Genomic DNA, 13,846 nt, shown 5'->3' on the forward strand with positions numbered 1-13,846 from the left:
CTTGACTTTGCCCCTCCTGGCCAGTTGCTATGGCTTCAAGGAGAGAAGGAGCTGAATTGAGCTTGGCTCTCGGCTGTGATGTCAGAGAGGACCCTACACTTTCCTCCACTCTCCACTCAGCAGATATGTAGAATGATTGTGAATATACGAAAACTGCAGGAAGGGAGGAGCCGAATGAGGCTGGATTTGGTGCCAATCCGGTGGAGTGGGCCCTGCTCCCCTTCTTCCCTGGCCTCCTTCTCCTCCAGTGTTGTATCACCTCCAACTCTCCATTCTTTTCAGTGCAGCAATTAATGCATTGCCTTTTCATGTTCATACTTCTATTTAAATAGCACATCCTCTGTTTTTATTTAATCTCACCTTTTCATACGTTGTACAACATCAAACGCTGAAAACAGCATGCCTGAGCAAACAAGCCGGCAGTAGAGTTGCTCTTTTATTCCCTTCTTTATCATTCAATATAATCCTCTGCATACAGATTAACTTTGTTTGCACAACATTTAGTTTTGCTCTACCTGCTTGGAAGATGAAACACTAAATGCTTCAACAAATGGATTACAAGGTCATGTCGTTTCAAGCAGCTTTTTTAAGTAGCTCACCACTATCTGCTGAAAAATCTGCATTGGAATGTTGGACTGTAGAATGAGAAGATGTTTTCATAGCTCACTTACTGCTCTGGGATGCATGATAGATGTACAGAGCCATTGCTTCATGGGCTTGCAAGTCCTTGTGAGACCATGCACAAGGTTGCGTGGAATTCCACTATAATAGTATAACCCCGCCTTACAATATTGTTGTAAAGAAACTGTTCAAGAAAGGCCTCATATATGTATCCATGGCATTGGGAAGTAATGTTTGTATACACTCAAATTATTTCTGATTCGCGGTCTGATTCAAATCTGTTAAACCTGAAGGTCTCTTCCCCACTGACTCCATTAGCTATATTGAGAAATCCAAAACTTGCCACCTTCCGCAGAAATGGATGAAATTTGCAGGCAAGGAAGCCCCCTCTTCCCAAGCGAATAAGCCTGCTAGGCTGCATGAAGATCTATCCAGGGGTTTTCATGAAGGAAACTTAAATGATGTTGTTTGTGTCTGCTCAGCTAAATAGTCTAAGAATCCTCCCTGGTAACCCTCCTTAAGTTTAAAAAATCCCCTTTCAGACCTATATCTCAAAATGCAAGGATGGTGGCAATGTTGTGCTATTTCCTCACTATACCAGTATGTTTATTTTATAACAACATTTCAGTCTGTAGGAAGCAATTTTCTTTAGATTTATTCTTTTTAAAAATATTTGCTTCAAAAACATTTAAACATTTTAATTCATCATAAGGCTTATGGTTGCAATTCCACAGAGAAAACATATATGCTATCAGAAACGAAGAAGAAAGGCTACAATACAAACCACATTTACCAAAGGGGTAAGCCCCACTGAAACAGCGAGAGTTACCTCCAAGGAAACGTTGTTGTTGTTGATCTTGTTAGTAGGAGGAGGAGGAGGAGAAGGGGGAGGAGTATTCATTATATTTGTTACTCAGCCTTCATCATGAGGTTCCAGTGTGGTTGGCCATAATTTGAAAATATAGGTAGAATTCAAAGCAATGGTTGTCTAATCAAACAATCTCCCTTCTCCATACAAATCTGCTCTGCTTTTGATCTGCTTGACCCCACCCCCTAATCTGATTTAGGGGTATTTGGAGGGAGGTGGGAAAGTCCCATTGCACTAAAAGGATTTCTTATTCTGGCTCCCGCTAGCACAACTATTTAGTTGAATCTGGACCGTAAGATTAAAATCAATTGGAATCGATTGAACTTATTTGACTACAAAAATATGCACACATCAAAAACTTTTTGATATCTCTCCTTACATAAGTTGCAATAGCTAGCTGACTATTTTAAATCTTATGACATGGCAATTCTTTGTGTCATCTGTTTGTTAAAAATTAGTTTCTTCCCGTGGAGTATTTTTAATTAAGTATTTTTTGTGACTGGTAATATGTGTGTGTGCATTTTTATTAAACAATATTTATTATTAGAATGGTTGTACTGCAGCCCATGCTTATCTCTGAGTACTTACTAATATTCTTTATCAGGTCCTTTTAGCTGAGAGAGAAGGGATTTTTTATATATAGCTTAGAGTGGCCTGTTTATTGGAGTCTGCTTTTGTAAAAGGCTTCCTAATCCCCTCTTACCGTCTTTAAATCCTAGGTTCCAATTTGCATTGGAATAAAACACCCAGTCCAAGTGTATATAGAGTCTGGAAACTGCCATAGCTAGGAAATTAGGGTGCACGGGATAGTCTCAAAATAAATAGTAGATTAGCTTTACAATGTCTCACACTTCTTGCTGTGTTATGCCAGAAGTGTAGTGTGCATATACCATCTGGTATATGTCGCTGTGCACACTGGAAGAGAAGGGAGATGTCTTTTCCAGAGCTGCGTGTACCGGAGGACCCTCAGAGTTCTGGGGGCTTGCAGGCACCCCCAGGGCGTTTTCCAACAGATGAGGCACATGAATAATGGTGAAAGGAAAACCCTTTGACAGGCTTCTGATTAAAAAGAGAAAGTGGGTAATAGTGTAAAAAAGTGCAACATTCAGGATAACCTACGTTGATGCTTTCTGGCTGCTTAGTAAAAATAGGCTCACCAAGCAAACACCCCCCAAATCACATCAGAGGTGAATTTAGGGGAGCACGACTGGTTCAGTCATAGTGGGCATGGAGCCTCAGCAGCGCTGTAGGGTTCAGCTATTATATGGAATGGAGTGTGAGAGGCAGGGGGCACCAAATTTTGGCATCACACAGGGTGCCTTTTAAATTTGAGACCACACATTTTGAAAGCCCATTGTTTCAAAGAGTTCAAAATGGTGCTGGCTTCATTGTTTCCTGTCCATGTTCTTCATCCAATTAGGTCTAGGCAAATCAGAAACAACAACATGTTGTGGAATATGCAGAAATGGTGAAACTTACTGAAGAATAAGAAATGAAGATAACAAACTTTTTATAAAAGAATGGAAATGGTTTATTGAATATTTATAGATAAATTGTAAACAGATAAGAACATTGTCAGGATTATTGTAATAACCTGCTGTTTTATAAGAATATACAGTGGTACCTCGGGTTACATACGCTTCAGGTTACATACGCTTCAGGTTACAGACTCCGCTAACCCAGAAATAGTGCTTCAGGTCAAGAACTTTGCTTCAGGATGAGAACAGAAATCGTGCTTTGGCATTGCGGCAGCAGCAGGAGGCGCCATTAGCTAAAGTGGTGCTTCAGGTTAAGAACAGTTTCAAGTTAAGAACGGACATCCAGAATGAATTAAGTACTTAACCCAAGGTACCACTGTATATTTAAAGTAGATGAATAAATCAGCAAATTAAGTTAATTTGGATATGCAGAAGATATTAAAAATAAATTTAAGGGACTGCAGAAATAGAGGGAAGGAAGCCAAGTTTCACAATGTTAAAATGATTGTAAAATCAGTGAAATGTATAAACCTGAAAAGCATAAATAAAAAAAGAAACTACAACGTGTATCAGGGCTGCACACATCTGTGAAGTAACAAAGCTTATGCATATTTAAAGGGGAACTTCTAGGGAGGATAGAGTTACTAACCAGGGCAGTCTGGGAATTTCTGCCATCCAGGACAACAGAGAAATACCTAGGACAAATAAAAAAAGCAACAACTATTTTTTTCCTACTTAAAAAAAGGTTTTTAGCATTTTAAAGTAAAATGTCATCATCAGGTCAAGTGAATTGAGGACATTCATGTGTTTGCTTGGTAGAGAACTCAAACTGTGAGCAACAAGCTGCTTAGACCTCTCATTGCCAAATATTAAATATAATATAAATTGGGGGTGACCAGCATCGCTCCAGATGTTGTTGGAGTATAACTCCCATCAACCTCAACCAGCATGGCCAATGACCAGGGATGATGGGAGTTGCAGTCCAATGATATTTGGAAATTCATGGGTTAGCTGCCCTGATCTATAACCTAAATAATAGAAGCTGTTCTGCTGAGATGTTATGCCAGTTTAGGATATTTGAGTTTTCTCTATGTGGAATAGCTTCAAGGATGAGACCTTGTGAAGGGGATAAATCTGGCTCAGCTCATCCACAAACACTGACATCAATATGTGAAAGGAAGGCAGCTGAAAAAATGGACTGCGACATTTATTCCTATTAGCATTTGGGACTCATATCTAAACATCTGCTCTCTTATTGGCCTTGTATTGGAAATATGGGTACTGAAAAATAATTTCTGCTAAAATATAATAAGTTAATATTTCAGAGCATAGCCCAGTTCACACTGACAATTGCGACCGTTTCTAATAAAATATGCTGGATCTCTTCTTGCTAAAATGGCAGAAATAGATCATGTATACTGTCTTGCAATTAAATTCAAAGTTAGTTCAATCTGCTATTATATCATGGGAAACTTGCCCTTAAAACTTCCCGGTTTCTGAAAAGAAAACTGCTACAGCCATCTTCGCTAATGCAGCCCTCATCGAGCAATTTACAGGTGTCAGCATTTTAACTGATGAGTCACGAGCTTTCAACTTTCAGCTGAAAACATTAACATCTGATAGATGTGTAAGAAATTGCTCTCACTGTACTTGCCTCATTATTTAAAAATAGACTTGAAAAGACTCATCTCCCAGTGGGGATGTATCTCATGAACTTCTGAAAGCCTTGGTATTGCTCCCCAAAGTCCAACTTAATATACAGATATTTTCCATTTAATTCTTTCCCAATTATAATTATGACCCCACCTCTTTATTCTTGTGTAATTTTAAAAGTAATAAGTATCCATGAAACCCATAAAACTGATTAACATGAAATGGAAAACAAGGGTGGATATTCAACACTCTACAATAACAAATCAGTAGTTCTGTGTGGACAGAACTAAAGCAATCTGGAAGGACATGCCCATACACCTAGCAGATCATAATACTGTATTCTCTAAGACTCATCGTCCGTGTAGGTGGGTAACTGTTTTTCTGCCTGCTCCAGAGATTTGCCACATCTTTCTTTCTGCAGCCAAACTGAGCATGATATCAGTTTGAAGAAACAATGTATTCTCTGTACAGTGGTACCTCAGGTTACATACGCTTCAGGTTACATACGCTTCAGATTACAGACTCCGCTAACCCAGAATTAGTGCTTCAGGTTAAGAACTTTGCTTCAGGATGAGAACAGAAATCGTGCTTCGGCGGCGCGGCGGCAGCAGGAGGCCCCATTAGCTAAAGTGGTGCTTCAGGTCAAGAACAGTTTCAGGTTAAAAACAGACCTCCAGAACGAATCAAGTACTTATCCCGAGGTACCACTGTAGTCTGCAATGATTGCTGTGGTTATTCCACCGGATGTTCCCAGTACAGTAGAATTTCCAAGAAGGCAGAAACTGATGGTGAAGGAAGATTTTTTATTTATTTGTTTGTTTTCTTTTTTAGGAGAGCATGACAGCCATGCATGTAAATAGGTGTATGTGTGTGGCTGAGCTAGAACTAGCATGGACTAGATTGTTGAACAGGGTCAGCTTATATTTGACCATTTATAAAGGTTGTCTTAAGGTTCATCCACACATTTCATCTTACAACAAAACAAAGCCCCCAAACCTAGTGGTTACGTCAATGACGTGGTTAAGACAATGAGATATGAGCCAGAAAATGCCTTGTTTATATCTCACTCTGCAGAATGCTTGGTTGTTTTCAGCACAGCAGTTCCCACTATTAAAGGGTCAAGTCTGCTTTAAGAAATGGATCATCGGCTTGTCATTTATGGGAGAGAAGTGTCACTCCAAAGAGAAACACAACAAACAAATCTGCCCTGGTGAGGTTCTTACCCTACTTTCACTGTTTTGGATTCCACACAGTTCACTTTTTGTGGATTTCAGCCAATACATTATAAAGCACTAAACTTATATACATTGGTATTTTAAAACACTTTTATGTGGGTTATAAAGCACTAAATTTATAGCTGCCCGTGCAGCAACATGTAGCCTCTTGGTGTGTGCTATAAAATAAAATAAAAACAATGATCATGAGCATTATTAAGGGCAAGTTTATGCAATAATGGCTTGCTATTAAATTATGCCTATCATTCACTCATGGCTTAGTTTCCTGGAAAAAGGCACCATCACATGATATGATTTAAGCTTGACTTGAAATATTACATGATTAAAATACAGATAAATATAAAGCTGATTTACAAGGCAGGAGCAGAGAAATGGATCTGGCTTATGAGCTGGATCCTGACCTCTCGCAATCCAAGGAGCATGAACAGCATGAGGAAGAGAAACACACACACATGCAGAGACTGAATCACATGAGAACCACTTTTTATAATTTCATCTGATTTCCCAACGATATATGTGAACACCAGAACAGAGCCAATTGCCTGGGTTTTCCAGCTGCAGTTGCCATCATCCCCTGGCAGGTTGCTGATTGGGTGGGAAAGACTGACCCAGTCATCTCCCCCATAGTCACATGGGGCATAACCATGGACAGTTCCTCCCTTGTGGCTGAGTATGTGTGTACATATGCATAGATGTGTGCATTTGGTATGAGTGACCTGCTTTTCATGACCACTCAGGTGTATTTCTCTCAGGACTATCCATGTTGTTCATGATAAACCCTGACAAATCTTGAACTTACTGTGTATTTGAGACTCATTCTTTTGCTTGTCTGTTTTACAATTCCACTCGACTTGTTTGGAAAGACTAATCTCTTTTACTTGCCTGGCTGCAAAGAACTCAAGAGACTATTTGCATTTTGCTTTCCTTTTTTTGCTTATAGCCTTCAGCTGTTGATGCTGGTGAATGCTTGGTAATTTCACTTTTGCCTGCAGTTTCCCAGCTGCTTAATGTAGATATCCAAGAGAGTGCCCATGAAGCAAAGGCAGGTTAAACTTAATTGTAAAAACAATCAAATTACTCTTCACTTGCATATCTTTCCAACAGCTGTGGTTTGAGGGTAAGAAAAGAAGCATTTCTGAGGTCAAGGCCACTGAATCCTCTAGTTCAACATCTTATAAACTAAATTCCACCATACAGGTGTCTTCAGAAGATTCAGAAACTGAACATGACAGTAACCCATTGTGTGTGTGTGTAGCTGAGTTAGAACTGGGCAGGGACTAGTGTGCTGAACAGAAAAAGCTCTTAGTCAAAGAATATAAGACAAGCCTGCTGGATTAGGCCAGTGCTCCATCTTAGACCAGTATCTTGTTCTCAGAGGCTGACCAGATGCTTTGGGGAAACCTGCAAGCTGGACATGTGAGCAACAGCACTCTGCCTACCTCTGGTTCCTAGCAGCTCATATGATAGTAGAATCAGAATGCACTTGGCTATTTTTTAAAGCTATCATTAAAGCTACAAGTTTAGTCCAATAGCTTAAAAAAAACCAACCCCCCCCCGAGTGCAGTGGTTTAGACAATGAGCTGTGAGCCAGGAAATGCCTTGTTTAGATCTCACTCTGCAAAGGCCCTTTAGGAGGCCTTAGAAAAACAGCTATAAGCTTCAGAGTATGCCACTCCCATCAATCTTGGATTACACTGTCTTGATTTACAAGAATGTGGCCAGCCTTATTGAGATACTCTTTGTGAATATGTTTAGCACTTTGGAAATTTATTATAGAAGGAAAATGCTATATAATTCTCACACATCTATTATTGCATCCAGAAAGTAGAATAAAAACAGATCTCTGGTTTCCTACAGGTGAACCATGGCATGAACATCTGTTTGTTTTTCCAATAACATTAATACAGAACTTCCAGTGGACTCCACATCTCTATTCCTTACAAGTAGATATCACTCACTGTGGGGTTTTTTTAAAAAATTTTAAATTGTGCAGCACAGAAGCTGGCTGATCAGCTCAACAACCTCCCCACAGCTCCTTCATTATCTTCTCACCAGGCAGCTGGCACAGGCTTCTCAAGTGCTCTCTGAGCTGGTTCACCACTGCTTCCAGCTGGACAGACTCATCCACTTATCTTGTTGAGAACAGTCCCTGTTCCACTGGGACTTCACCCTGCCAATACTTGCAGATTCAGTCTTATTGCAGTTTGCCCAGATAGCTGTCTTTTGCCATGATTAAAGGGACATGAAACTAGTCACAGGTTTAGCAAACAAGCAAACAAAATCAAAGAGCTGCATGCATTTTAAGAAATGCTATTGAGTTAATAGGATAAACTGAAGAGACCTGCTGTAGATGCCTCATTACTGAACGAGAACGGGTGTCCTAGCCTTTTGGAGCTGAAGAGCTAACACGTAGAATTGCTTAACAGTGTCCTCAAGGAATAAAAGCTGTAATATGCAAAATTTCAAAACATTTAATACAGTGCCTCACTTTGTTTTTTATTAAAACACATTCCTCTTACTATCTCTAACTAGCAGCCTTATGTTTGGTGTTGCTTGGGAATTCTAAAAATAAAATAAAATGAAATCAATGCAGTTTTTAAATTAGTGGCTAAAATGAAATGTTCAGTCTACCATCTTGGTTCAAACTGGTGCCCGGTTCTGTCCAAACATAGATTAAAAACCTCGTGTTTGATCCCAGAAACCACATGCAAGATATGGTTACAATACATTAGGAGGTGTCCAACTGCATAGTGAACAAACAATTTTCCAAATTATATATTAGATGCAATTTTGTCCATTAGGAGCAAACTGGAACTATGAGAGAACAACAAATCTTGCTTAAATTACTTGAGAGCTAGTTTGGCCATCCTCAATCAGACTTACTGAACAAAAATCTGATCACCTGTGATTGGGAGTCACTCAATCCTTGCACTCAATACATCAGTTCAGGTTGCGTGAAGGTACTATTTGGCAAGGCAAGCCCTGCATTGCAGTAGGGTGAAGTGATGTGCTTCAGGAGGCAGTGCCGGAATAGTTTAGCGGGGCCATTAAAAGGGCCTTTTCACACACTACACAGGCACAAGCTGTCTCTGCAAGTGTTTGTGTGAAGGAATGTGCAGTTCAGTTATTGTATGCACAGACTTCACCCTTCTCAAACATGACATGCAAGTCACTGCTTGGGTGTAGAGTTGAACTACTGATGTACACAGGTACATACATTGTGCACTTCTTCAATGTTATATGTATACATCCCTAAAGCATTGGCCCTAGCAGTGAGAAGGGGGGCATCAGTCACCCAAATGGGATGGCAAAGCCCTTACCTATGCAGGTGTTAAATCCCAGTCTTCCACACCTATAACTAGCGCAAGGGAGGAAATAGAAGCAGATATACATTTCAGCATGTATTTTTAAATCCTTTGACTGAAACCCAGAATGCTTTTACTAGCTTAGAACACTGATAGTAATTCTATTACCACCGCAATAGCCATCCCTTTCTAATTCTCTAGACACAATTACTGTGCATCATGCAGAGTGAATACAAATCAGCAGAAGAAATAACCACTCCAAAAAAAGCGAAAGGAATCATGGATGGGAAAGTTCCTGCAGGGGATGCTCTTGTACTCTTTAACTTTAGCCAAACAAGTTTGAAATAGAAAAAGAAAAGTGAAAGGAAACAAGGGGGAAATACCTATAAGAGTTCTATATATGATTTATTTTTATTTTTTTTTACTTCTGCCCTTGGCAATTTATACAAAGACAATTAAAATTTTAATTAACACAGTTATCAGTATTTTTAACTGCACTCAGCTAGTTGCCATTATAAAGATGGCAATCAAGAGTTATATCAAGTAAGGGGTTGATTGTGCTTCAATACGACAATAAGAGTTGTGATAAGGTTGCAAATTGCAAAGGAGCTCTCGCTCCTAAATGGAAGGATAGTTTTATTAAGCAACTTGGTCACCCTTTTCACCCAGCTGTACTGATGAATGAGCATGCTCCACAATGCAAACTCAACAGTGAACCTGAATGGAATTGCAAAGGCTAGGAATGGGAATTGCAGCAGTAGCCTTGACCTCCTAGGAATCAGCACTCTTAACTGTTTTTGGTTAATTTATGAGGTCAAAACATTATTTACCTGTACGTATTCATTTATTTTTGGACACTCTTGAGACATGTTTCAGCCAGATGCTAAAAATTAGGTAGCAAAATATGAGAATGAAACGGTAAACAATGCCATTGGTTAAAAGCAAAGCCAGACAACAAGATAGAAAATCCATTTTTTTAAAGTCATTTAGGGCCTTCTCAGTAATGGCAACAAAGGCCTGACATCTAGTTTGAGGAAGGGAGGGTTCTTTTTCATAGATAGATAAATGGATAGATAGATGATAGATAGATAGATATAGATAGATAGATGATAGATAGATCTGCTTTATATGTTTAGTTTGGACTCACAGAAGACTCACAGAAAAAAATGGAACTATTTATAACTAAATTATTCCATTGCTACTTTTGAGAGTGGCCTATAATATATGGTTACCAGATTTTTTAAAATGAATCCAGGGAGACTTTTCAACTTCAGTAGGAATGATAGGATTTTGTATGGGGACTGATTTGTAAATCTAGGGACTCTCCCCGGGAAACGGGGACATCTGGTAACCTACTACTACTACTACTACTACTACTACTACTAATAATAATAATAATAATAATAATTTATTTATACCATGCCCCTCTGGCTGGGTTTCCCTTGTCACTCTTGGCGTCTCCCAACAGAATTAAAAGCACAATAAAACATCAGACATTAAAAACTCCCCTAAACATGGCCGCCTTCAGATTTCTTCTAAAAGTCAGATAGTTGTTGATTTCCTTGACACCTGATGGAAGGGCATTCCACAGGAAGGGCGTCACTACTGAGAAAGGCCGCTGCCCTTGCAGCAAATACAATTCAGTATATGAAAGGTGGGGAACAAGGTTTTCAGTGGCTACTAAGCATGATCTATCTGCATTATCCCTGGTTAGAGAGCTGGCAGTTTCATACATGTGGCATGTCTTTCACACATGCAGGAAGCCACCCCGAATCCAGAATTTCAACAACCTCTCCCACCCCCATTCTCATATCCATTCTGCTCAATGCAGCACCACTGCTGATAGGAAGCCCCTGCTTCCATTTCCTACCCCACCCCACCACAGGGCGATGTCAAGTCACAGCTCCATAGTTTCCACGTCTCAGACAAAATACATGGGAGTCTTATAAATGGGAATCTTTATCTCAACTGGTATCTGTACTGGATCTGAAATTATTTTACACATGTGCTGTTATTCTTTTAATCCACACCCCACCCCCGTATCTCTGTGTATATACATAGCTATTTTAATTTTATATATGTTTCTATCAATCATTTCGGGCACACAGGTGGCGCTGTGGGTTAAACCACAGAGCCTAGGACTTGCTGATCGGAAGGTTGGCGGTTCGAATCCCTGTGACGGGGTTAGCTCCCATTGCCCAGTCCCTGCTCCTGCCAACCTAAAAGTTGCAGTTCGAAAGCACATCAAAGTGCAAGTAGGTAAATAGGTACCGCTTCAGCGGGAAGATAAACGGCGTTTCCGTGCGCTGCTCTGGTTCGCCAGAAGCGGCTTAGTCATGCTGGCCACATGACCCGGAAGCTGTACGCCGGCTCCCTCGGCCAATAAAGCGAGATGAGCACCGCAACCCCAGAGTCGGTCACGACTGGACCTAATGGTCGGGGTACCTTTAGCTTATCAATCATTTCAGGATATATCACTGGAAATGATTCATAAATGAAAATAACAATAGACCACAGTCCTAAGCACACTTCAAAGGGTGAAAGCCCCATTGAACGCTGTGGGAGTGACTTCAAAGTCAACATTCAAAGAGAAAAAAATCATAATATTTTGGTTAAAGCTTCACATTAGATGTGTATATAAAGTGAAATCAGGTGGAATGTATCTCAACAGCAAACATGTAGCTTGCAGGTAATATAGAACATAGAGAAAATAGTCCATTCCCTTCATGGTCTGCTCTCATAGTCCTTGGCAAGACTAGCCAAAGAGGGACGGATGTTGCTTTCTCCAGCAGGCTCCCTGACTGTAAAAGGAAGGGAGCATGCTTGAAAATATCTCAACACATGCACTCAGATCCTGTGCTAAACTAAAGCAAACGCATAAGCTGCATTAGGCCAACTTACAAAGCTGCAATCCTAAGCATACTGACGAGGAGGCAAGCTCTATTAAACTCAGTGGGACTCGCTTCCAAGATGAAATTATGTATATTGTAAGCAATTTCCTTCTGATGGGGCACATTTTGAAAATTGATTAGCTCTTTAAAAACAACCACATTTAATCATAGGGATTTTCATATACACAAAAAAAAAGACTGCACTTAGATATGAAGATCATTAAAGTAAATGATTTTTTCTTCTTTTGCATTGCAGTAATGTCTATACAGAAAAAAATTAAATTTAACCCATAGACTAAAATAATCAAGTTAACCCAGTCACCTGGTCGAGAGATCAACAAATCCTCAGAAATACTGACATATATATATATACTAGAAATCTGCTGCCAAATTGGCTTTCAATTTGTTTGCTTTTCTCAAGCTTTCCTAGTTAAACCTCTCTTGTTTGAAGTTGAGTGTTGTTTCAAAAAATTAATAATAATCTGTGCTTTCCCCCTTCTCTTCCTATTTGCCATGCCACCCCTGCAAAAAAAAGTAGGGCTGCATATACATGATACATTTGAAGTACACGAGGCTCCTTAAAGAACCTTGGGAGTTTGTTAAGAGTGCTAGAAATTGTAGCTCTGGTAAGAGTAAATTACAGTTCCCAGGATAATTTGAGAGGCCTTATGTGCTTTAAATGGGGTGCAGGTGGTGCTGTGGGTTAAACCACAGAGCCTAGGGCTTGCCAATCAGATGATCAGTGGTTTGAATCCCCGCGACGGGGTGAGCTCCCGTTGCTCGGTCCCAGCTCCTGCCCACCTAGCAGTTCAAAAGCATGAAGTGCAAGTAGATAAATAGGTACCGCTCCGACGGGAAGATAAACGGTGTTTCCGTGTGCTGCTCTGGTTTGCCAGAAGTGGCTTAGTCATGCTGGCCACATGACCTGGAAGCTGTCTGTGGACAAACACCAGCTCCCTCGGCCAATAAAGCGAGATGAGCACTGCAACCCCAGAGCTGGTCATGACTGGACCTAATGGTCAGGGATCCCTTTACCTTTACCTTATGTGCTTTAAATGCATGTTGTACTACCTCTTGAAAGGGGAGGTAAACAGGAGCCTAGAAGATGTGTAGGTACTGGTCTTGGAGGAAGTACACAGCCACCATGACTAGTTTCAATTGATAGCCCAGTATTGGACAGTGTGTTGAGGTGATGACATCTGACATGTAGACAACTGAGTTGCTGTTGCATACCAGGAAGGTATGGGGCAGAGGGAGGCAGGGATGGTAGCATGGTGCAAGCACACTGGCAGAGCTAATCTGACTGTGAGTGTTACAGTCCTGGTGCCAAGCTTATATTGCCTGAGATATAATGCTAGTTGTTGGCATAGGAAAAATCAACCCTATGCCTGATACGTAGCCCCAAGATAATCAAGAAAGAGAGAAATGTATTGAGTTGAGAACCATTTTGAGTGAAAACTCAGCATATTCGGGAACTGCTTTCTGAACCTTTGACAGAGCATGACAAAAAGGAAACCTTAATTCAACTGTATAAACGATTGTGATACCGTATATGAATATTTAGGTAGTGTTTTAGAAATTAAGCACACACACACACACCTGTGAAACACTGCACCAAAGTCAGTGTGAGATGTACAATCTCACTCTTTTACAGTGTTTTATCTGTGTGCTTGTGCACTTTCATAATGCACTGTAGGCGAAAATGAACCAAAAGCTGTGGCAGAATGCACGGGCTGAAGTTGGAGAATTGCTTTTACAATTCAGAAGCAATGAAACTCAGGGTTGAATGAAGCAC

This window comes from Podarcis melisellensis (assembly GCF_964234715.1).
Source record: "Podarcis melisellensis genome assembly, chromosome: 4".
NCBI classification, from domain to species: Eukaryota; Metazoa; Chordata; class Lepidosauria; order Squamata; family Lacertidae; genus Podarcis; species Podarcis melisellensis.